A 27,908-nucleotide genomic window follows, 5' to 3' on the forward strand; every position below is an offset into this window, starting at 1 on the left:
ACCTATGTCAAATCAAAGTTCAGATAAAGTTCCTATGGAATGTGACAAATGCAAAGTCTAATTCAGGAGGAGCAGGACAGGGGGTACAATTTCTGAAAGGTATAAATAAAAATCAGGTATCTAGCATTGATTTACAGTGTGGTTTTACTCCTTAATTTCCATTCATTTTTCTCAGAGTAAGGACTGAACAAAACCATTAAACCTTAGCATCAGTAAGACCAGTAGAAACCACAGGATTACTTTTATCTCTGCTTGGAGAATGTTCTGCAGACCTACAGGCCCTGAGTCAGGAAGGTACTTGGAAAATCCTGTTTGCAAGGTTCACTGCTGGTTATCTGGCTGCATCAAGGCACTAACATGAAAGTGGTTTTGCTTTTAGAGATGATAAATAGAAAATGAGAAGACTACTCATTTTGTATACAAAGAGAAAAAGCCACTGATGCATATTCCTGACACAGGAGTACAATTTGTTACTATACAGAAAGCAACATTACCAGTTCTACAGTGGCAAGAGAAACGATGATTTTGTCATAGGAAAAACAGTTTGGAAAACAGGAACAAATCATTACTTTGAGCAGTATAGTTTTATTTATAACAATGAATACTCTTAGACATGCAAATATTGATGTTTAAAATGAGAGAGTTAAGAGGAAATTTACAAATAATCAGACTGATTTTGCAATTTATACTCAAAGTCAGAATATAAGCAGAAAAAAAAAAATGAAAAGCAATGTAAGACATTCTAACATAGTAGCATATCAGAAACAGGAAATGGTTTTAGTTAGACTCATGATTGCGTCAATCTTTTTAATTCATACTTGCCTTCCTTTATATCACATTTTAGGCACATATGGTCACTTTTGCCCTGAAACTCTTTGAAGCTTTTTAAAATCAGGTATACTTAACTGTCATGTTATTTTCCACTAAAAAAAAAATAATAATAAAATAAAATAATATGAACGTGCACTGTTTATCTGTGTGCTGCAATATTACAGATAAGTTTTAGACTTTTTGGTTGTTTCTATAGATCTGGAGTTTGTCTAGATCCTATAACCAATCTCTTATCCAACATTAAATAACAGGAGATCTTTAACAATTTTAAGTACTAAGAGTCTCAGTTTCAACATAAAAGACATGGTGTTTTTTAAATGAGATGAAGATTACAAAACCAGATTCTATTCTTCCTGTGACAGTCATGGGGTGCTTTGAAAGCTGTTGACTTGATAATGACTGGGACTGCGTATGTAGCACGACAGACAGCTATTATGAAATCAGTAATAGTTCACATGCAGCTCTAGAGAAAAATCCATGAGAAATGGATTTTCTTATGTCACAGACTTTCTTCTAGTGATCAGATACCCAGAAGGAAAAAGTGAACATAGGGATGGATGGATTTAAGCAGCAGGCCAGTTTTCTTAACTCAGCAATGGGAGAAGTACTGCCTGCACACTTTTTGACTTATCAGATACCAGGCATTTTACTGAACTCAGGAAAGCACTATAGAGTCCTTGTAATAAAATCAATGCTGTGGGGCAGGCTTTCTCTGGCTTACTCCACAGGGCTCAGATCAGTTTTGTATCATTTCAACCTCTTTTTGCAAAGAAAGTACCATGTGGAAAAAAAAACTCCCAAGTCTTCCTCTTTTCCCCTGACAAATAGTGTTGCAGCTTGGTCGCTGGTACCTCTGGGACTGGCCTATTTGTCACCTCCTTGAAGGGAACAGAGCACTGAAACCAAGAGGAAGAACATTTCTTTGCTACAAAATATGAACATTCCTGCAACTATGAGTTCAGTTTCAGCAGAAAAAAAATACCTTTCTGATCCACAAAATGGAAAGACTATGAGATTCACCGAACTATGGGAAAGGTGGTTAGCTGTATCAAGAGAGACAATGGCATCCAAAGCACTAGGTCACCCCTGCAGCACCTTGAGAAGCTTGGAGAGAAGTGGGGGAGAGAGACTGCCTTCAGCCTTCATTCTGCTTCCCATCATCAGAAAAAAAGCAACTGCCCCCCTCCTGTGGCATAGATTTAGCTGTCTGACGAGCCGAGGCCAGCTGCTGGGATGACACTTCTTCCATATCACTCACATATTCTAAGTTTCTTTAAAAACATCCCCAGCTAACTACATGTATTGCTCAGATTGGAAGGGAGCTCTTAATCAGCATGAGTTATGCCACCAGGGGTTTCAAGAGTGACAAGAAACATTTTAGGACGAAGTGTTTAGTCTTGGTATGAGCATGTCACAAGCCCAAACAGACTGGAAGACACGAAGCTGCACATCACAGCACTGACACGTTTAACAGTGTTTGCAGGTCTTCATGTCTACTGTACTCGTGTTTTCACATCACTTTCCACAGTATTTTACAGTTTCTCTGATACAAGAGTAAAAGAGATGGGGGATGGGACATTGATATGAAAAGTTTAAAATACCTAGTATTAGCTGAAAACTAGGATCTGACAAAATTAAATGCTTATGGTATAATATTTAATAGGAAATGTTAACTTCTGTGACCACTTATGAAGACAGAATATGCTGAATGAAGTCTGACATTTTTATGTGATAACTTAAAATGCATTCAGAAAGGAATAATAAATCAATGGAGAATTCAAGTATATGATCTAGAAGAGATAAGCTGGAATACTTTGCCTGTCATCTATACCGCTTCGTCATAGAATCCCTCCAGATGAAGAAACGTGGGCCAGTGACTTTACCAGGTTTATCAGAAGCTTCCACAGTTGCCCTATAAAACAGATTCAGACTCCCATGTGATGCGCCAGCGTCTGACAGCACATCTTTGCCTGCTTGAACCTGCAAACTCTAAGCCCCACAAAATTCCACTTCTAAGCAAATTTATCGATAATCATTTATTAGCTTTTCCCATCGATTCTTAGGAGGGTTAATATTCCAAATTCCACGTTTACTTGTGAAATACATCAGTGTATTTGAGGTCATTGCATATTTACATGATCTCATGCTTAGAACTTTTAGTTAGAGTGTTCATTAACAAAGAGATACAGATTTTGATTTCTGTCACAAGAGTTCCTTACCAATTAGTAAAAACTTTATTCAGATGAAGCTATCATAATAAGACCTCTTTCTAAGATTATGCAGTACTTTCACACTTTAAACATACCTAGTTGTCAAATGATTTATAATGCATAAGTTTATTCCTTGCTTGGAATGACTATGGTTACATATATTAGGAAATTTAATTTAATTACACCATGCCTATTATGCTTTGGGCAAGTCTGTTAAAAGTCTGCACTATGTTTATCCCCAAAAATTGTGCCATGTTTTCCATTTACAGTAGCTTTTCAGCCTAGAAATATAGAAATTCTGCTGTATGTTTTTAATTGGAATATTATAATAAACCTGTCCCATGCTTTGATTAATGCTTATTGGTCATTGTAATTTCCTCTTGGATGACCTGCCAAATTCAACTTTATAGAAGTGACATCAGTGAATTCAACTGCCAGATTTTTATTTTTATTTTACTTGCATATGGTTTTACTTGCATATTTTACTGATAGGGTTGCCAAGCCCTATCAGTCATCCAAGAAGATATTAATAAGTATTAATGCAAAGAAAAGTAACCACAACTCTCTTACTGAAAAAAAAAAAAAAAAAAGCAAGAATTAAATCTCCTTGTTTAAGTATAATCTTAATCATCTCACAGCTAGGTTATATAAGGTCCTCTTGTAACTCCTTCTCTAAGACTACAATTTCATACTAATTTCACAATAAAAGGGGTGACATCCTTTGACAGCAACAGGTGCTTGTTCACATGGTTTCTTTTCCCTCAGTTATATTCATGTATCTGCATAGTGTTAGAAGCTGCCATTATGGGATACAGAAATAATCTACATTTAAGCAGCTGTGGTGTTTGTTTTTGATGTGTGTTTGGTGGGGGGGGGGGGATACTTTGTGCTTATTTTTTTTTTTTTTTTTTTTATTTAACATCTAGATCATAAAACAACTCTAAGTTGAATAGCCACAAAGAACACTTGTATCATGGAGGTACTGACTGGGTCACAGGCAGTAACAGAATTTTTAGTTTTTAAATGGTAAAATTAACAGCTAATTCCACCTTTTCCTTCCAAGAGGAGGATGAAAGAAAAGAAAAACAGATCTTAAGTTAAAAATGGCAGATATTTCACTTAGGATACTGTGTTAAAGTTTCAAATACTGTGACAGCAGCAGTACAAAAACCTAAAGAAAATAATTTCACAAGCATTCAAGCCCTGCACTACTTATTAAGCAAACCATTTCTGCATATACTCAAAACTTCAAATGTCTTGGCTCTTAACATTTACTTTCAAGATTTATAGGCACACTCATTGTGCCTGACATAAATGCTTCTGCACACATTATGCTCACAAAACCTCATAATGGGCATGCAAATTGATGTTTATTCACTCAAAGCCAATAACTACACATAAATGAGCACTGCTTCTGCAGGTACATTGATGTATCCACTGAAGTCTTCTTTCAAACTTTTCCAAGCAGTGTTCAGGGAACACATGTAGGCTTTTATTGTTGTCACAAGTTTTAAGTATTAGTAGATATAGACAGATTCTCCTTAAAACACTCCGTTATGCAGTTTTACTTTTACATGCTGAGCATCAAATACCGGAGACAAGGAGATTCTTGCTCTGACCACCACAGAAGACACCCACATTCCAGAGAACTGTAACCATGATTATCAGTGTGGCTGTTATGAAGATCAATTCATTTTAGATTGTGAAGCGCTGATAATGAACTATCTAGAAATCAAACAAAATTGATTTTAAACAACAAGCCTTTATTTCCTCCCACTGCATGCATGCATATATACATGAATGCATATATATATATACACACACACACCATTTTCTCATACTATTACAGCTGTCATTCTGAATTCATTTGTTAAAGTACTGCATTTCTTCCAAAAGAATAGTACATGCACTTTTGGTCTTTAAAAATAACAAACAAACACACCAATGATCTCTTTGCTATTTATAGGATGAAGAACGTGACTGCAAAATATAATTATATTACGGTTTATGACTGAAATCACAATCAGAGTTGATGTGCAGAAGTTTTCTCTGAGGATGACAGAAGATGCATTATCTTCTTGTTCAACTTCTCCACTAACAAAGGTTAAACCGCTGCTATTATTATACTAAAGAACTGTTAGATTAAGGTCAGTGATGCAGTATAAAGAAGTGGTTAGATCAAGTATTTTGCTAACTCTCCACGATGCATTAAGAAAGCAGGTACTCTGTAGGTTAGCTTTGTGAAATGCACCTTCAGCTCCGCTCCAAGCAGTTTTCACACTTCAACAGATCAATCACTTTAAATTCATTAAATATCTACTAATAATTAACACGACTGATGTATTAGTTTTTATTATTCAAAATACGTCTTAGTTTCCACTATATATATTCAAATTGTACTGTCATCTATCAGTAAGATACAACCTAAAACATATATTCATAGTGGGAAATGGGAGGCCTTATATTTTGAAGAGATAAAGACATCTACTCTTCCTTAATTAGAAGATAACCAAAATTAATTTTTATTCAGGGCAAAAGGTAATTCTATTAATTTGTTTTACAGTGTAGGAAGATAAAAGAGCACCAAGTAAAGGGTCTTAAAGACACCATTTCAAGGTACCTTATGTTCAATATGAACCTTGTGTTCTTGGTTGGGAAAGAAGAAACCACTACCATATTAGAGTGACTCCATGTATGAGAATGACCCAGCATTAAGGCTTCCAACTTCTGAATTTGTCTCATGATACTCTGTGCTATACCCAATATGCAAACTAAGTTTCAGATTCTATGCTTGTTTTCACAATGAAAGTACTACAGCCCTAAGACAATTGTATTAGCTTTCTTTCTATTTTTCGTCTTTTACTTTTATTCACAGATCATAAATGTGAAATTCATCTCGTTTTGTTTACAGAAAACAGATTTAGTTCCTTTATAAACCTGTAAAATGGAAATACATGCTCGCAATTGTTGTGCTTAAGCAGTTAGTCACAAGCCTCAGAAGACAAGTTACTCTAACCATAGTTTCAGGAACAGCAGATGCGGAAGACTTTTCATTGTAACTCATCTTTATTATGGAAAAGAATAAAAATGAGCATTGCCAGTAAGGTGCTATCCTTTTATCCTGACCAACTAAGTAAGGTTTGATGTGAAAGAAAATCTTGAACATTTGAATTAAGGCTTAATATTTTTCCTATTCTATGAACAGTTAGAAGTATTTCTGTGCTTAGTTGTCCTACTCACTGCTTAAACTTCCCTCTAGAGTTCCTAATGGAACCTAATGGGGTGCCCCAGGAGCTGGGGGGGGGACGCAGTCAGGATAGCTGGCCCAGGCTAGCCAGAGGGATGTCCCACACCTTGTGGTGTCACATTCAGGAATAACAGCTAGGGGAAAGAAAGGGATAGGGTGGAGGGTGCTGTCAGAGTGATAGCATTTGTCCCATTTTGTCCTATTACATGTGATGAGCCCTGGCTTTCCTGGTCATAGCTGAACACCTGCCTACTGGTGGAAAGTAGGCAAATGGATCCATTGTTTTGCTTTGCTTGCACACGCAGCTTTTGCTTTACCTAGTCAACTGTCTTTACCTCAAGCCATGAGTTCTCACACTTTTACCTTTCTGATTCTCTTCTCCATCCCACCTGGGGAGAGTGAGCAAGCAGATTACTGGTGTTGAGCTGTCTGCCAAGACTAAACCACAACAGTTTGCTAATGCACGGTATAATCCTTTAGCAAGAGAAAAACAGAACAGAAATGGAAAAAAAAATAGACCTGATGTTTTCCTAGCAAGGCATGAAGGGATTGCCCATACCAAAACTGCAGATATGAAGGCATTTATCACAGACATTTCAGCTACTCTCTGCTGACCATGCTCAATAAAAGGAAAATTTAAGAAAATGGCCTTTCAGGCCTTGCATAAGAAGCTATTGATTTCACTGGCTACAATCTATCTGGTATCTCATTCCATTATTAAAAAAAAAAAAAAAGAGTTAGGGCATGTCATTATTGCCAGCAGCATCAGACTTGTTCCGGTGCTAGATCACTAACACATTAATGGTTTCATTGACAGCTCTATGAGGAACAGACAATGGTCCTGCCTATTTACCATGAGATTCATAACTGCACTCTCAATCAGTGGATCATCCTGCAGATATTAAGTACAAAGTATTTATCATCATAATCATTGAGCAAAGTATGTGCCATGTTTAAGAACAAGTTAGCAAAGCCTACTAGAAATTTTAACATATTAGGGAACAGAGACATAGATTGTTACGCCTCACAAATAAGTTTGACTTTAAGGAAAAGTACACAAATACATCTTTATTAGCTAAGTATTCTTATTTCTTTCAACCTTAGTCCCTCTGCAGTCTTCTAGTTGTGGCATGCTTACTCAGCTAGCAATTGTACATTTGAGTAGAAAGCATTCTTAAGTAATGTTCTATTCCTTGATTGCTATCTGAAGAGCAGTGGGGATAATATGAGATCTGAAAATTTGATTTCAGATTTAATTTCTATGTAAGAAAGCAGGATTACTCCATACTCTGAAGCATAAACTTGTTTGGTCCACTTAGAATTTTCTTGAGCATTTTACCCTCAAGTATTTGAAGCAAGTAATTGTGTTCTTTCCTGCCTATAAATAAATAGTGTTAGAATCACTTGACATCACTAAAAAGACTGCCAAGTCCTAAGGTAAGGAACTCCCACCAAAAATGTTTTTCAAAAAGAGCTGCAAAAAGTTTCAGTAAAAAATAGAAAACATTAGTTACACAACAGAAAACAATATAAATTAATGCAAAAAAAAAAAAAAAAATAAATTATTCTACACTTGCACAAATAAAGGATTTAAGCATATGCTTAATTACAAGGAAGTGAGTAATTCCAGTGGCCTCAATGACTGAGGAGAAGGTCATACTGCAGGGACACATGAGATAATTTTCCTTTTAGGAACACGCTGAAAATAGTGGGGTTCCATGATAAGCTTAGCCTTAACCTTTCCAAAGTTATTAATAAATGAGGAAGACAAATAAAAGACTATCATAGCTTATATTGAGCTATATATAAAAAAAAAAAAAAAAAAAAAAAAAAAAACCAAAAAAAACTATGGACTAAATGATAATAAAATTATAAATCAGTTCGGCAGACTAAACAAGCATATGAGAAATTACAAAGAAAACAGTGATGATGCCTTTAGACTAATCCCCCCATATATATATATGAAAGTTTCCATTACCTATGCCATTTGATTGTTTACTACTTTCTACATATAAGTTCTATGAGCCAGCAATATATTTGGCAGACATTAAGTAACTCGTAAGCATGTTACAACAGGACTGTTCTACCAGCAGCAGCCATTGTCTGACTGCACCCCAGTGAGGCTGGTGCAGGCCCAGGGAGGCCACAACGTCCAGGTGACGTGGTGTCCCTGGGTACCGGGGCACAGAGAGGCTTGGAGCAGGGCCAAAGCTGAGGGCCAGCCAGGGCTCTGAGACAGCTCCTGAGCACAGGGTCCTGCCCAAGCTCCTGTCTCTTTCATGCCCAGCTACCACCCAGCAGATGCAGGCCACGTCCCACCATGGTGCCTGGCCAGGAGGCACAGACCCTGGGCAGGGGGTGGCTGGTGGGCCTGGTGACACAACTGCAACCTCCATATTGACTCCAAGATGTACGTCCATTTCTGAATCATCGAAGAGGGCAGAGCAACTCTAAGTAGAGTCTGTACCTCTTTTGTAGTGCATAATATAACAAAGACCAGAGAAAGCAGCTAGTTAGGCACTGGTAGGACTCCACACCATCAGAGTGTGACATAAATGGAAACACTCAAATGGAGGGTGGGACTCTTCCATTATCCCACCCCACGGGTTGAACAACTTCCTGGCTCTATTCAGTGCTAAACACTACCCATTCCAGTCAACTGCTGTAAACCATTAATATTACAATCACTGGATATTTTTCAAAGATATCTTTCAGTCAAATCATAATTCAGGAGTAGATTTGCATATTTGTTTCCTTTGAAATGCCTTGGAAATCACTTGAAGCTGAGATATTTCAGAGCAATGAAGCCACCTCAAAATACCCTATAGTTCCTCAAGAATGCATTAATGTTAAAAGGCATTATCTGCTCTCATTACAGAAGAGGTACTCCCAAACGATGAGGAATTAACTTCATGCCAGGGGAATATCACACTGAGCTTTGTCAAATGTACCTTTATGTTCAAAGAGTATTTCTACTGGTAACACTTCAAATCACTTACGTGCTTAATCTATATTCCTAATTATAATGCTTTATTCTTTTGTGATTTTTTTTTAAATCAAATATCATACTTTAAAAAACAGGAATTGTGTTCTCTTCCCTCCTACAGGTATAAAGGAAGAGAAGATTCTTTTACATTTTCAGTCTTACTATGCTTAGAAGTTGATATAACTGAAATAAAATGTCAGTTGTGAAATTGTTATAAGAGGCCAAATTTAGAAGTTGAACAGCATTTGTTCTCAAACTCAGCAACATGAGTCCAACCCTTCTCTGTTGTCCCTGGGACAGATTTTCTGTTCAGAGCCCCCACATAGCTCAAGAGAACTAGGCAATTTGGAAAGATAATCACAAAAATACCAATTTTTAAAGATTTGAACACAGATTTCAGCTTTGGGCACTACTATCACTTAGGGTTACGTGTAGGCATTTAAAGGGTATCACCAGAGTTTCACTTCTTAATCAATACATAGACAGCAACCTGAATACTACAACTGCCAGTTTAAGGTATTTTATTTTAAAATTAGAGCGGTTCTATTTTTTAACACGATAAGTTTGATCATTAATGCTACCTACCAAGACTGGGGATCTAGGAATTAAATCCAATGATACTGTTCTTTGTACCAGGCATTACTAGGATATGAGCAGAACAACAACAACAAAAAAAGTTTGCCACATCTTAGGAATTTCCAAAATAAATATAACAGGAATATTATTTTAGGTTGGGTATTCAGATTTACTCTTAATGTTGTCCACTGCAAAACGATCATTAATGCAGATCTTAACAAGGTCAACTACGATATATTAACAGTATTTTCCATTTCTGTAGTTAAAAACACAGTCTACAAAAGATGACTGCCTTATTTATCCAATTCTTGAAGCACTACATCTGAAAGTACCATGAATAGGAATGGATTTTCATAGGTGTTTTTCATAGGTTTTTTTTTTTTCTCTCTCTCCTTATACAAGTCAGAAAATCCCCTAAATGACAAGTATCAGAGGAAGAAAGGCTATTAACGTGCCAGGATCTGATTTCACCAGCAATAACTTGATTATAGTTTACTATAATTATATAGCCTTCTGTTCATGCTCTAATGTCATATGAATATGACAAAACCTTGCTGAGGTGAACTGCTGTTAGCCTCATATCTACCCGCTTTAAAACAATCAATTAATTTCACAACAAATACTAGTCTTTCTCCTCCCCTCTCAACTCATCTCTTACCTTTCGGGTTTTATTTTTGTTTTTAAAAATCAGCCTATGCACAGATGTCTGGGATGTCTCATATCTGGAAAAAAAAGCTTTTTGTAGCACAGCAACACATTCATTTTTCTTCTAATTTGCATAGCCAATTTACTGTTATTGCAAGTGTTTTTCCACTGTATTCAAGAAATAAAACATTCGAGTGCTGAGAGAAACAGCATGAAACTTATTTTTCTCTTGGAAATTGACACCTTTTTTGGAAAAAAGCACATTTCACTCCAGTTAGAGTCCTTATTTTCTGCTTTCGCTCTGTTCTATTTAGTCCATAGATGCTTTGCTCTTTTCTCATGGCAGATAAGACCAAATGATTTTTTTTTTTTTTATGCTGTATCATTCCACTGTGATTATTTTCTCTTTCTTTCTGACTTTTTCTTGACTTTTAAACTCTATACAAAAGACTTTGGTTGAAAGCCTTACAAAGCTGTACCTTTTGTTAGAATTTATTGCAAGTTATTTTGCCTTGTCTTCTAGGAAAACATATTGCTGAGTGTCCCATTTCTTCTTGTCTTTTGCTTGTTTATAAATACATACCATCTCTTTCCTGTTCACAACTGTAACTCAATGTACTAATGAAAGCAAATACCACGTTATTTTATTATTATTATTAGTTTCTTTTTCTCAAAGGAAATCTCTGTTTCATAGGATTTAATTTTTCTTTCCTTGTGGTAATGTTACTTTTGTAGCCTTTATCCATATTTATAAATCTGTGTACATGACAACATATGCACTTGTTTATCCAGAACAGCTACAGAACCTATGCAAGAACGGTCCTTGCTTCTCTAGCTGTTCTTTCTGATGCTTCATTGCAATTTTTAAATGAAATTTTTTTGTAGGCAGCATTACACATTTTTTCTTTAAATGAGAACAGGAATGCTTGTGCTGCTATTCTATCTGATTCACACACGTGGTTGAAATACATGTATTACAGCTGATAGGCCTAATGTCAGAACATGTAACACAAGCACTCTTGGAAAGCAAGGTAAATGGATTCTATATTCAGGATTCTTTCAAACTGAGGAACTTGATTCTTTCAAATTAGGGAACTAAAAGGGAGTGATGCAACCTCAGTCAGGGAGTAATTAATTCAGATTTAAGCCTTTGTTTCCAGTTACTTTTAACTCTATGTTAAAAATGTACTTCAGCTTCCCCCACCCACCCCTGCTGTATTACAGCTCAGGTGTTGGTTAACTTGAGGACAGTTTGAATTTTGATGCATCACCATGTTCCAGCACTAAATAACCAGTGCCAAAATGTTAATGCAAAGTGTCTGCGAGGAGATCTCCATCTCCCTGGCTACCAGGAGCATGAGGATCCTGATGAGACAGGACAATGTGAGACCACACTTGGATTAGCCTCAAATGAATGGAAAGAGGTAGGGAAAGGAAGGCTGACACAGCTGTAGTGCACCCTCCCTCCCAACAAATCTACCCTTTACTGCAGTCTGTGACCTAGATTCACTCTCATACAGTAAGCAAGCTATACCTAACAGGAGTGGTTGTATACATCCTCCCCCACCCTCCAGTTGTCAATGGAGAACTATTTAAAAGCAATTAATAGCTGCTAGGTAATCACCACCACTTGGTCAGGCTCAAGTTCAGATAACACAGATAACTGTTCAGGCAGTACTCTCCTATTCCTGTCTTCATTATTCCCCCTATGCCCTGGCAAACACATTCTTGAATTGTACTCATGCTGCAGAGGCTATGCTTGAGCACACTGCTGGAAAGCTGGCTGCGCCCTACAGAGCAGACAGTTCCCCCGCCACTGTACAAACACAAAGATTTCCACTATAAAGGACAAGGACGCCCAAGAAATCCTGCCAACTGCTCGACCAATACGGCTCTCAGTACACAACTCAAAACATTAAGACCTCAAGGCACCATTATGGTAATTCAGTTTCACCTCCTGCATAAAAAAAGAATTTGCAGGTTTTATTTCACTGCTGTAGATGTTAGGGCCTGGAAGCTAAAGATGATCATTATGTCTGACTGACCTTATTGTATCAAGATGAGAACCACAAAAAAAAAATAATTTGAGTGTTAGGAGTGAGGAACTGTTATTCTTAAAGGCAAACTGGTATCTTCACTTTTATTTATGCACTTAATTTATTTTAGTTTCAGTAAGATATGGTGCTAAATACACAAACCAAATAAGTCAGCTCCATAAAAGATTTACAGAGATGATAAAATTTTATATGAGAAGTCTACCCTAATAGATTTTAGATTTTAGTATTTAAAGAGTCATTATCCTAGTTCTTTCAGATAGCCCAAGATTGAAATTCCACTTACACAGTGATGTAATTGGTTACATAAAATTTAATTAGTTGCAATGTTGCACTCCTTTGGCTGTTTCTCTACCCACCCCTAACACCAACCATCAGTGTCATGCAAATACATATTTTTGTTAAGTTTCTAGTAAGAAAAATCAATCTTATCTGTTACTGAAAGTTGGCACATACACAACTGTAACATTTAGACATAGTTGAAAGTGCCATGGCACAAGCTGAAGCTGAGATTTATTTTTAGCATACAAATCTGTCCCAAGTAAGAGGACATTACTTCTGCATACACTGCAGCTTGATAAAGAGGAAAAAAAAAATATATATATATATATATAGCTTATTTTTATAGAGTTTCATCGATGTAACTACTGAAAGCCAAATACTAGTATGATTGTGCATTTGGCTACTAAAGAGTAGCACAAGAGTTTACTAAAATAGCGTCTGCTGTTCTAGTCCCAGTGCCCTATATTATATGACAAACCAAAAGTAGCCTCAGGTTGCAATTTTACTGAACAATGGCTTTCCAGTGTTATTAATTGAGAATGTTTATAATAGGCCTTGAGATTATATATATATATATATATATATATATATATATATATATATTTTTAGGGGGTTGGGGGGGATGACAAGGGAGAATCTGGAGTTCTGACCACAGTGAAAGCTCTGTAGATACAGATAAGCTGCAAAGAAAAGTATGGCATGTTGTTTGGTGGCTTCATTTTTCATTATTCTCCCCAACCCCATCTTGTGAGCTTGTGTAAACCATTAGATTTCCTTAGCATTCATAATTGCTTTGCAAGTAAAGGTCACAGAGAGGTTGATGTCCAATTGATGTGGAAGACTGGGAGGGCAAAGTGTTCTGTACCTAGAGGGAATTGTACAGGTTAAGACAAAAATGTGTTCAAAACCTAGGCTACTGTAGAAGGAGATCTCAAATTCTGGTGCAGTGAATTTTTAAGCAGTTACACAAGCACTCTGTCACCTGACAGTCTGTATCCATCTGAAGCTGCTTCTACAAACTTTAGGCTGCAAAGTCAAAGTTGCCTTGAATATTTGTTTGAAACCTATTCAAAATGTACACAAACTTGGCAAACAAATTTGAGTGTTGTGTTTGTTATACATTCTGTAGTAGTGCAAGCACAAATAGCTAGTAACAAGTTTTGAGCAATTTCAGAAAGGATTCTCATCACAAACTCAAGAAACCCAACACAGATAGTTTTAGACACAGACAGTATACTACATACCCTGATGTCCTCCCCCCACCCAAAAAAAGAGAAAAACCTTGGTCAACCATTTAAGTTTTCAGCAAGACAGCAGAGTCAATTTTAAGAGGAAACTTGCAACCTAGTGTAACAGCCATAAACTCAAAATCAAATGCAAACTGAGTATGACTAAAATATTTTTAAGACTGAAGCCTAATAAATTGCTTAATTCTCAAAGGAAGTGACAGAAACCTCATTACTTGGGCTGGTTAATGCTGGACTGCACAAAATACCTAGCTTCCAGTACCTGCTTGGAACAATCCCTCACCTACAAGTTATTGGACAAGATGACCTCAGAGGTCTTCCCAGCTCTAATTTTTTTGACTCAATGAATAAACATGAACCTAATCAGAACAGGTACAGTGTTTATCTAAGCAATAATGTTTAGCTAACTGGAGCACACAAGAGAATTAACTGCTTTTATGCTGCTGATTAAACAAGATCAGAGCTTTAAAATAGGTTTTGGAGTTTTAATTTGCAGACCTTGATATGAATTTGTATAGTAATAACCTGTTTATAACCTTGGGCCTGTGAAACAAGCCTTTAGATGAAATTTTATAAAAAATAGTTTGTAGAATACAGGAACAGAAGACCTGACTCAAACTATGTGAGATTTACATGTAAATAACTTGTAAGACTTTCGACACAGGCTTAAAGCAATTTTAGAGAAAACAAAAGCGCTAACAGTGATTGAAGTTTAAATCCTAAAAGCAGCTTGAACTATGCGATACTGCCGGATATTTTAAGTTTGTCTTTGTTTCAGATAAATCTAATTCTCTATGAATTTAGAGGCACCTATCACCACTTATATCACTATTCTTTTTTGACATTTTCAACAATTTGTATGTCATTGATGACTCAATACATTATAGTCTGTTCTCCACCATTTAATTACTCAAGCTTAAAATTGCTTAATTTGCTTTATGAACAAGTTGTTATTATTAGTTTCTGTATGTATGGTTTTAGAAAGGCTTTTCCCTAAATATCTGTGCTAGCACAAGCCAGAATGCAAGAATGCTTTTATAGCAAAGCAAACAAGAGGTCACAGATCTGGTCAGTTTGAATACAGTCAATATACATGTAAATTAGTATTTACCAATATTGTAAGTTCAGTACCAAGTTCTACTTGAAATACCTATAGATGAGTTCCTTTTACTTTTTTGTTTGTTTTGCTTGCTTTATAGTCAAGAAATATAACACTAGGTATAGAGAAATTAGCTGAACTTTATTTGAGCTTGAAGAAACAATAAAAAACATTGAATTCCAGTTCATGGGTAAACCTGCATAGCAAATTGGACCAGAGAAATGGCTAGCTTTACCAGAGGCCTTGTGGCTTGTTGGCCAAGTGCGTTGCAGACAGTCGTTGCCATAAAGTATTACCCTATGAATCTAGTCTATTATTAAGATATCTTTCACATTATAACTGCATTTGATATCCAAATACACTGACATTGTAAAGCATACATGTATCACAGCCCCCATGGCACCACTTCACATCCTTCCACGTGAGACAGGTCTGTTGCTGGAAAGGGACCGTTCACATGGCTTAATGCTGTTCAGAGCATGTATGGAGTTATGATCCAGTCTGAAGATCTCTTCTAGCACAAAGACAAGTTTTTCGTTAAAAGCTGACATTATCATTGCAGATGACATTTGGTTTGGGATCAGCATATTCTCCTCTATCAAATCACCTTTTTTATTTTTTTATTTTATTTTATTCTTTTAAGCAAGAACCATCATACATATGCTTTCACATCATACGTACCCTTTGGACAGGTAAAAATATTTTTTCCCTTCATTTCTTATCCCCTAAATGAACTTTTAATCCAACTATTTTTACCTACTTTATTAACTTTGCTAATGTGTTAATTTCCCCTATCTTCTCTGACCATGCTTTTTCCCATTCAACTCTGCAATCCAGGTCTACATTTTTCTTCAGTTTTACTCCTGACTCCACCATTATTTTTTTTCCTCAAGTAGAATGTCATACTTATAACATTTTAGTAGAATTAACATATAAACTTAAGTGTTCATTAGAAATATTGAGAACACAGCCCAGAAAGTTAAAGATGAATTGTAATGAAAGTTGCAGCTAGAGGTACAATACAAATCTGTTTTGAAAAAAACCTTGCATCAAGAGAGAGAGATTAAGACTCCTACAAAACGTAACAAAGCCTCAAATATTGCAGTAAAGAGTCTAAGAATATACCTGAGAATAGCCAAATTGGAGTCAAATAGGCTGAAGCATAAGTCCTGTCACCCCTACATACTCTGTTATAAGACACACAGAGGAAACCTTTACAACTTTAGACGGAAAAAGACATTATGAAAAAAGATTTAGTGAAAATTACTTCAATTCAAGAATGTTTTCTTTAGAATATTCTATTCTATAGATAGACTTTAGCTGTAAGTATAGGAGAATGATGTAATAGTAAATAGTAAATTCAGAAATTAGTAAATAGAAATAGTAAATTCAGTACTACATATTGGGCTACACTTTGATACATCCTCACTAGATAAAGAGGAGTACACTAATCTCAGTGGAAGAATCTAACCTCTAAGGTAAGATCTCAGCTCTGCTTTTAGGTTCTTATTTCTCAGCCACCAGAGATGTGTTGAAATGCTATTACCATAAATTTCTAATCCCAGAAAAAAAATTCTTCTATAAACTCATGTTGCTTCTGGTATGGATTTTTTGCAACGTTCCCAGGTGCTTTGTAAATAAAATGTCCTGTCGCTTAAAAGGAGGAGTGATTTTAAGATCTGAAGATCATTCATAAAACCTATTTTTCTTCTGGTACAGCCTAAGGACTGCAAGATAACATTTATATTATTCTAGCTATTATGAAAACCCACATGAATACGAAATAAAGATCTTGTACAAAGGATGGAAAAGACTTTTTAAGGTCTGGGTTGGTGCAGAAGCAGGAACTTCTGACTTATTAATCTCTTAAAAAAGTCACTGTTAATTACAAAACATCTTTAGAATGTTTTGTGTTCTTGAATAAGAAAATAAATAACAGAAATGAAGAGATAAACATAAAGCACAAAGAATTGAGAATAATCATCACTACATGTCAGGCATGCCTACTGCTTTTCTCGGTGCTTTGCTGAAAAGTTTTACAGAAAAAAAAAAATAATAATAATAAAATAAAGGGTTACCCTCACACAAGAATTTTAACAGTAATACCAGATCCACAAAATATTCCCCTACCTCCAGTGTAACCACCAAATGCAAGTATGGTTTTACAGTAATAAAGGAAGTTGCAATATATTATATTATATACTTGAATGCAATATAATATATATGCAATATATATTATATTATATACTTGAAGTCATGAAAGCAAAGGGAATTAAAGAGTATTTAGGGAATCAACTAAAAATTGAGACAACCTTGGAGATGAATGAGTCTACCAGAACTACTGCATTTTTTATTTATTTATTTTTTTTTTTACCACGCGTTTTACTATTTCTAGTTTTTAGGCAGCTATTTAGATAGTTGTGCATCAACTGTGCATCAAGTCAAATCAACTTTGAATTTACTTAATGAATTAAGTGAACAAATAATTAGCTGCATTGTTTTTTGGAGTCTTTTCAAACAAGAATCTACTCAATGAACAATTAGAATATTGCTATATAAGCTATGGCTTTCTATAGAAATACATTTCTGATATGATCGTGTTGGCATTTTCTTAAAGTGTAGTTAGGTCTCATTAGCATTATATCCCACTATTTATAATTAGTGGTCATAAGACACTGTAATCAAAAAAGCCACTTTCAGTGGGGATTTATTTTCCCTTGAAACATAATACAAAACCCTGGAATGTTTCTGTAACAACTAACTATGTTTTTCAAGGCATGAGTAAGACACAAATGCAGAATAAGCAGACATTAAAAACCTGAATTTTCCACTGTTTACAGTATTTTATCACTGCTGAGTGCCTGAGCATGACAGTCTGTTCTTATTGCTGTTATATGGTCTGCCAGTTTGTGGTAGCTGTCTCTCCTATTCTTTACACTCAGAGCATGTGACAACAAAAGCTTTTACTGACAGATTGGTAGTTTGACAGCAGTGGTATGTTGCTATGTACAAAACCAAAAACTTAAATTTGCATTTGGAGTCAAGCTAAAGTTTGAACCACATTGATTGGAGGCAGTTGTTTAAGTCTAAATCTTTCTCCAGCAGAGGACCTCACCATCAGCTGCAGAACTTAATGGAGTGCCTCAAAGCAAAACAAAATAAAACAAAACAAACAAACAAACAAACAAACAAAAAAACTACATCTGACCATGAAGCAAACTGCTGTATTTATATAAGGAATTTAGGGTAACTAGCTTAAACAACAAAGATTACTATGGCCTATTGTATCTAGGTCATAAGTAATGTCATCATAGAACAGATGTCTAAAATAGGACAAAGTGTTCAATGCCTCCTTGTGCCTATTAGCTAAAAATGGATCCCACAATGATTAGCAGCTACACTTCCAGCTGAGTAAAGTGCCATGACAGTATTTTGTGTCTTAAGAAACATCAAGGTCTTTTGCCTCAGGTTTAATACTGATGTCTGTAGGTAAAATATTCACTGTAATGAAAGTACTGTAAACTGTTTCAGTTCTTCACTGTTTCCACATTCCTGATTTCTTCAGAAGATAACAAGGAAAGAACAGTACCAGTGTGTTTTTTTTGTTCTTTTTCCTATCTAAATGCACTCCTCCCTGGTTTTCCATGCATCTGTTCCACTTGCCCCCTTCATCAACATTTTCACATAGGAAAAAAATTGTTCTGATAATCATATTAGGACAGTCTCAATAAGTGAATATGCAGATGGATAAAAACCTTGATTATTGGGTTCAGAGGGTAGTGGTGCATAAGTAATATACAAGTGGTAAATACTCTACAGGATCTACCCTAGGACTGGTCCTGTTTGATAACTTTATGACCTGGTAGATGTGCAGGAGGTGACAGAGGGCATGCTGGTCATATTTGCAGATGACAAATTGGTGTGAACCAGTCAATACACTTGGAGGCGAGATTGTCATTCAGAGGTACCTACGCAGGCTGGAAGAGCACACCAACATGAAACACCTGAAACTCAGCAAGAACAAAGCTGAGCCTGGGCAGGAAGCACCAGTGCAAGGACAGAGGCTGGTGCTGTCCACTTCTGCTCAGCAATTAAATTTCATCCAGATACTGCATCCAATCTTAGGCCCTCAAGTACAAGAAGAGCATCAATAAACTGGAGCTCAGTGGAAGGTCTCCAAGGTAACTCAGGCCTGGAACACTTGCCCTGGGTGCAGAAGGTGACAGGGACCAGGGCTCGTTCAACCTGGAGAAGAGAATACATTGGGGAAACTTAAGCAGTCTGCCCACACCTACATGGCAGTTAAAGGAAAAAAAAAAAAATAAATAAAATAAAAAAGAGGCAGGCTCTATATAGAGGTTCACAGTGATTAAAGGAAATAGAGGAGGTTCAGACTGGATATGAGGAAAAAAAGAAAATCATCTAAGGAAAGGTGAGCAGCAGAACAGGGTGCCCAGAGGGCAGCCTGTACAATCTCTGTCCTCAGATGTTTTCAAGATTAAACTGGATAAAGACCTGCCCAGCCTGGGAAACCGACCCTGCTTTGACCGGGCAGTTGGACAAGAGACCTTCTGGAGTCCCTTCCAGCCTGAGTGACCCTATCCTATGATTCTGTACACTATTACTATAGTCCTTCTCCAAGTGATAGGGAAGCCAATAGAGAAACGTACTATACCAAACCTCATTCTCACCAACAAGGAGGGGCTGGTGGAGAATGTGAAGCTCAATAGCAGCCTTGGCTGCAGTGACCATGAAATAGTGCAGTTCAGGATCCTGAGGGCAGCAAAGAGGGTGTACAGCAAGCTCGCTATCCTGAACTTTGGGAGAACAGGCCTCTTCAGGGAACTGCTTGGTAGACTACCATGGCACAAAGCCCTCAAAGGAAGAGGGACCCAGGAAAGCTGGCTAATATTTGAGGATCACCTCCTCCATCACAGCTTCTGTGCTGTACCCATTTTACCATAAAATGAAACCTTGCTTTCTTCCACTTCTTGAACTTAGTAACAGATTTGGAAAGCTTAACTTTTATAGTCACACACTGCTGAACATGAAATACACTCTGGGTTTATAATGGTAGAACTGACCCCCACAACAATTAGCATAACTAACCTCCTATAGAAATCTTGCTGTCTTTCACTCCTCAGAAGAATAGATAGTTTGAAGGGAAAAGAGACTTGAGGAAATCTAAGGTTAATTTAAACAGTGGTATGTGTATGAAACATCTGAGGAATTTGTAATGTTAAGTTTCTGGCAGGAATGGATTAATAGAAGAGCAAGTGTTGAAAGGAGTATGATTAATAGTTTCACATGACTAATTCATTACATTGCATATAATGCTGTTATATATTGCCTTGCAGGTTCTCTTAGAATATAGGCACATTTTTATTCTGAAGAAAATGCTGTGCCATGCAGTTTTCTGCTGCAATTGCTGTGCATGCCAGCTGTGACAGGCACTGCCTGCTACTTGGGAGCTTTTACTTTACCTCAGCTTCCTGCAGTGATGATGCTCCAGTTACAGATGCTCTCCAGGAACAGCTCATTCCATTGAAGCTTCTGAATGAGAGTATAATTATGGCTACATGCTAACATCTTTCACTCAAGAACTGATGTGTAGGTGCAATAGAGGATCCAATGCTAACAAAATACCAGGTTGTCAGTTTCCATTTTAATCCTAATCCAACCACACAAATCCTCCCGAGGACTGTTTCCCCACAGCCCAAGTAAGGAGGAAGGACTTGGGGTCACAGCACACATTGGGTAACTTCATACACTTAACCATTTACAACTGAAGTAGAATTTTAGATTTTTCTTCAAAAGGTTTAGAAGCCAAATAGTAGTCTTTCCTCAAACATAGTAGTCTTTTCCTCAAAAGATTTCCTTCTGTTGATGACTCCAATTTTATATATACTGAAGGGTTTGTTGGTTTGAAATTAGAAAATCAGAAAGTCTAGATTCATTCTGTAGAATCTACTGGAGAAACATTCACTGTTTTTGTACACAAGGAAAAAATAATGAAAATAAGTTAACATTTTTGTAACCAAACACTTTCACTATTCTAAAAACACGTGCAGATTTTTTTCCAAATGGATTGAAAACAAACTATGTTTATGAATTTAGAGACAAATAGGTCCAATTAATTGGTAAAATATTAATGAAACAATAGTAATTGGAAGTTGCTTAACATTCCTTGGCTAGATGCTCTAGAAATCGCAGTCCTATAACAGCAATGTTTCACTGATTTAACAAAAAAATCAATATGTTGCTCATGAGGGAAAAAGCACTCTAATAAATTCCCAGAAGACATGTAATGGGTGAGTGCACTGAATATGAAACAAAGTTATAAAAGAGGGAAAAAATGGAAAAGGAAGCAGAGAACACTAGAATTACATGGTTATCAAAACTAAAAGATACTAAATAAGATGCAGGGGTTTGTCTGTTAGAAACAACAGAAATCAGCATAATTTAAGTGCATTTTTAGATAAAAATGATAGCCACATTTCACAGAATGGGCAGAAAATTAAGTATGTTTTACAAGTTTGTAAGATGTGATATTGTAGTATCACAGAATCAAGATGCAACCACAATCCTCATGTTGGGAAATTGCTCCCAGTTAGCTTGCATCCAAGACCTGTTTCCAGAGGGAAGCTGGGACAGGAGCACAGAGGTTCAGCAACATTTTACAAACTAGCCAAGTTCCCAAGTTCCAAACCCTGTGGAAGAGAGCTAAAATTTTGCCTATGCATAAGTAAATGATGAAATTTGCATAGTAACAACTTGTCAGCCTGATATTGATCCAGGGTAAAATAGTGAATGGCTGATACAAGGCTATTAATTAATACAAGTGCTGAAGAATTAAAGGATTAAAATGTAATTAATGCCAGTCAAGAGGAGATAACAGCAACATCACTTCTGATCAAAATATATCAAGCTATTTCCTGTTATTTACTTAGTGCACTGCTTAGCAACGGACATAGTTGCGTAATATTTCAGTTAAAGGGACTCACAAGAATTAGCAACATGTAAGTAGATTAAAAAGCTGATAAATATTTCCTTGGGCTTCCTGTAGGGATGAATAATAGTCAGAGTGTGTTTTTAGCAGGATTTCAGAGATCAGTTCTAATCCCATTATTGCTTAACAGTTTGTCAAAGACCTGGAAGGAAGCACACATTAATCACTAATAACACTTATAAATGACATGAGAAATGGGGAAAATAATGAAAAGGATAGATCACTAATCCAAAGTGATCTGGAACGCCTAATAAGTGGGGCACAAGCTAACAGAACACGTGCCATGATAACTGACAGTAAGGTCACAAATTATGGAGGTCAAAAGACTCTAGAGAAGAGTTTTTCTGAAAAGGTTTTGGGGAACTGATCAGTAACCAGTACAACTGAAGATTTCAGTGTAGCATTTAATAAGCACTGCATAGCACTAATAGAATTTCATTACTTGAGTTGTATCTCTGCCTTAGTTTCTCCATACTGTCAACAATGAAGTTATAGTTTAGTAATGATTTATCATACAGTCAAACACCCGTTTTACACACATGCAGCTAAGGATAGCCAGAAATAAGTCTGACTACAGCTGGAATGCATAGAAATATTGCTACCAGGATATTTTGTTTCCCTCAAAAGGGAACAAAAATTAGTAGTATTTTAGGAAGTTTGCTTAAAATTAAGCTGATTAGATTTAAACGATAAAGGCGTATGCTTGTAAAATAAAACTGTGCAAATGACTTACAATGCAGTATTCAAATGCAATTCAAGAGCTACAATTTATGTTTTTACAAATCACAGTAAATGTTTACCATGTTTACCAAATGTTTACCATCTTTGCAATCCCATTTAAGTAAAGCCAGCATTGTGTAGCTGCAATTGCTGCTTAGGAACCTAAGAAATAAGCTACTATGAAGGAGATTTGTATAACACAGTATCAAACTATTAGCTAATTTCTGTAATCTATTTCCATAGTTGTGTTTGCACAACTCTTCGGTTTTGCTGATGAAAGAACATTAGTATTGTAATTAATATGCAATCAGTTTATTTGGAAAAAAAAAAAAAAAAAAAAAAAAGAGTCCCCATCACAGAAAAACACATTCCTTAAGGCCCACAGAGAAGTGATTTCTGACCTATCATGCTTCCTGGTTTCTTAGAAGTCAGACTTCTTTGCCATATTAAAATCAGATTCATGTATTGGCAGTGAGTATCAGACATTTGTTCTGTATGCCATCTGTACATCAACAGATGTTTTCTCATTTTAGGAAATATTTATCTTGTGCATGGGCTACAGTGTAGGCACAAGAAGCCAGAATACTAACCAGAAACAGACATCTGTTCTGACCAAATTAAAAAGTCCACCTCAACAGAATACCGCTTTCCAGTCATGAGAATTCATCATAAAGAGCAAAACTGTTACAAATCAGATGAAGCGTTTATATCAATTTTCTTCCCACCCTCTCATGATGTCCAACAGGGAACAGGTAGGAAAGAATGAGAACAGCACACATTTAATGGTGATTCCCTGAAACACTTGATAGTTTAGAGAAATTTGTGATTCAGACTACAAAGAAGATACCCATGAGCTTCCAGTATCTTCCTAATCTTTTAGACCCCTGAGACAAGAAGTTTCCCTTCATAAAATCATATCCACTCTATTTTATTCATCTGTGTTGACTAATTTGATTTTTTACGAATAGCTTCCATCAATTAGCCCTGCACCAATAGCATAATCACTAGCCTGTAGTTACCCAGATCTCTGGTGAAACCTTTAAAAAAAAAAAAAAAAAAAAAAAAAGGCACCATATTAGCCTCTTCCTGGCCCCTGATACCATTGTAGCTTTAAGCTGGAGATAGGCAAACTGTGGTAAACATTTTTTTTCCCAAGTTGCTTTAGAACTCCTTGGAGTGATAAACAGGAGACTGGTGAATATCCTCTATGTTCTCTATCCGTTCCATAGAACCTTCTACTAACTCTTCCATTTAACAGGTTCCCTGACATTATAAACAGGATTTCAGTGTGGAAACTCCTCAAGTTCCTCAATGATGAACAGCAATGCAACCCCTCCCATAAACTCCTTTGCTGTGGTCTTACCCTCTTTGATGAAGGCATAAGAAGCGGACTTAATTAGCCATACAAACTTTGTCAGCTTTCCTCCATGTGATAGCTTTAGAAAATAATTGACTGCACTTCACACCTTTTGAAAGTTATTCCTTTAACTCTGGGTATTTTGCCTCTGTATTTTGCTTGCATCTTCTTAGCGTTTCTGATCCTTTCTGTTTTCCTTTCCCTTTGATTTGCATCAAAGATCAAGAAATTTAAAGACAAATTGCACATACAGGCCTAGTACTTTAACAATCTCAAACTGCTTTGTATTTCCTATTGTGTATTGGCACTCAAATTCTTAACAATAAAGACTACATTTACTTTCCTTGAAAAAATCTCAATAGCAGAAGTAAACATAATACTTTAAAGCAAAATAAATGTTTGATCATTTAAAGCAACAACTGTGAGCATTTTGTTGTAAGAACATATTTAAGGTAAATGAATAGATATTAACTGTGATCAAAACTAGCAAACAAGATACAACAGTTTGATGTGTTTTAAAACAAGCTTGGTTAGGTTTTAGGGATGAATGATCTCATTATATAAAGGACAAATAATGTTGCTATCAAAACACTGAAACAACATGGGATATGCTATTTCAGAGTGCAGGTTACCCACCCTGACTGCACTGTGCAATTTAGAAAGATTTTTCAAATTAAATCAATTGCCAGGAGAATATAGCTTCATCTATATATATACACTTATATTTTAAATTGGGCTAAATATCAGAGCCAAACATCCCAGTCACAGAACAGTGCTACAGAGCTATACTGCTTCCTGTGCCTCCGTTTCTACGCATTGTACAGCATCATGCACAAAGACATTGACTTAGCTGCAGCTAGCTAGAATATCTCCTCATGCAGTACAGAATGAAGCTCTGCAACACAGACACTCCTGTATGCACTGCCAGCACCTTTTTATTTTTGTATCTGTACTGGGTGGTAACAGCATCACTTCGATCGATTGTATGTTCACATACTATGACACCAATATAAAATAAAGTCCCAATTGAAAATCGATCCTGTCTATTCTGAAGAGAGACTCTGGTCCATTCACATACTGTGGAAAAAGCTGTCAGATCAGACTGCTAAAAGTCCCTTTCATTTGTCTTCTGATCTTGGAGAAGTTGTTTCATTTGCTAGTGCTGCTAGGATTTAGCTACACAATCAGCCGCGATCTGAGTTTGGTAAGCAGGAAGCTCTGCAGCAGCTTCACAGTAGCACGCCATATAAAATTAGAGCTGTTTGTCACATTGGGCAATACCAAGAGGAAGGTTATTGCCTCTTTATCCACTGTCTCCCCAATTAAGTCTAATTTTGGTTGACAAATAGTAGCATATTTAAAAGAATAAAATAAATAATAATAAAATCAGGCAAAAATGCAAGAAAAGGGAAGCATCTTTGGTTTAACAGAGCATCCTGGAAGCCAAGCACTGGTGAGCTGACATTTATGGACAGTACCAAACACTGAACATACATCCCCTGTTCTGTGGCTTCACTGTGTATATTAATCTATGCAGAAAATACTTGAGACTGTACAGTATGGATTTGTCCTCTGTTTGCAAACCTACTTGAAATATCTCAAGCCAAGAACTTACGTTTTTCAGAGGGCAAGTAAAAACAGAGCTGTTAGTAATATAATATCATAGCCAAAATTGTGTTTTTTTGTTGTTTGTTTGTTTGTTTTTTTGTTTGTTTGTTTTTGTTTGTTTGTTGTTTTTTTTTTTTTTTCCAATTAAGTGGCTGAAGAAAAAAAGCATAGAGGAAAAAGTAAACAAGCTGTAACTAAAATATTGTGTTTGTGGGCAGTTATTTTATTCAGCCCCAAAGAACAATAATGAACTTTTTTTTATTTTTCCTCCAGTAAAAGCAAGGAAAGTTTACAAAGAGTACAGAGTATTAAACTGTCATAGCCAAGTCACAATAGAAACATTAACACCCCTACACTTTGTAAAGACAATCCAACTCTGAAAAGCAAAGGGGTTTATCCTCTTCTGTGCTCACCTCAAGCTCATCATCAAGCAGGGGTGTCTATGGCACTGGGTAACTCAATAGTTGGGGGGTGGTAAAAATTATGGCTTGTCTATTTTGTGTATTTCCTTCAATATTTTTTTCAATCGAGAATATTTCAGCTTAGGTTTAGGACAGTCTCCAGGACACAGAGAATTAAGTGATGTCTCATTGGTTCAAAGGAATGGTAAAGGAACTGCCCTGAAGAAAGCAAATTTTAATTTTATACCTTAAAAGTTAAAATACATTTTGAGCCAGCCTCTCCTGTTCTTCTCAATCCATTTGACCATACAGTAGGAAAAGTATTGACAGCATCTCTTTCCTTCATTTGGTAGTATTTAAATTTCTAGAAAAAAAAAAACACAGCCAGAAACTGAAACTTCACATAGAAAGAACTAAATGAGCCATTTAGAATGTTGTGTTCCTTTTGTGTATGCACAGCAACATTTAGTGCATCCCAGAGTAATTTTGAGCTTACACATTTGGCAAAGTCTATCATTATATTTTGCTCCTGGAACTAGCCAAAAAGCAAACACGTGTCAGAAAGCAGTAGAGAATCCTGTCCTACACAACTATTTATCTCAAACAGGTATCAAGAGAACAAAATATAGGAACTGAATCTCAATACAAACCACAAAAGAAGACCAATGATAAATCATTAGCAATGTAAAAATCAGCAAAGCATCCATAATTATTTTCTAACTAGTGCTCAGTTTTCTCCCCATTGAGAGTACTGCATATATGCAAATTACTTGAAGATATAACTGAGCATTGTTTTCCCCTCATTTCAAGTTACCCAACAACTTTAGTATCTAGTGAAGAATTCCTTTCCATAGTAGCTGGTCAGCTGGTTTGAGTGTAGTCCATGGATCCTGATATTTAACTTCAGACATGCTACCAGCACTTAATGAGAACTATTTGTAGAGTTAAAACAAACAAACAAACAAACAAACCAAAACAAACAAACGAACAAAAAAAACCCTAGAGATTGATTTTCCACAAGACAGCTTTATCAAATCATTAGGTTCTGTGCTTCTAACTAGGACCTCTCTAATTAACTTGCAGCCTAAAATGAGTCTATCACCTCAGACAGTCTTATCAGCATTAACTGTCCCGATTTTTCAAATAGGAGGTTAAGGTGTTTGAGTTTAGCTTTTCCTGACGTTAAATTGATAAAACGTCAAGCTAATTCTTTGTAATTTATAAATGTTTTCAATGATGCATATCCTAGTAACATAGTATATGCCTATGATTAATATTTTAAATTGATAGTATATACTCAATAATACTTTAAGGTAAATAGAACTGATGTATGGTTGTATTTATAATGATTTTCATTACAAAGATATCACAAGATTATAATATCACACCTGAAAAACATTCTGGGAATGCAAACACGCAGTAATGTTTAGGGAAGAATATTGACAGAGAGGAGTCTGTTCGAAGGACACATTAAAATAAGCAAAAAAGATGGGAGCTGCTATAGATGTTACCTGTTTCTGAAAGACTCTTCAGAAGTACAGGAAGGAATATGAAATACAGGCTCATCACTTACTATACACAGCAAAAAACACCGATCACAAAGCCATGGAAAGAGGATCTTCTTCCTTGTTCTGAG

This window comes from Aythya marila (assembly GCF_965140915.1).
Source record: "Aythya marila genome assembly, chromosome: 2".
NCBI classification, from domain to species: domain Eukaryota; kingdom Metazoa; phylum Chordata; class Aves; order Anseriformes; family Anatidae; genus Aythya; species Aythya marila.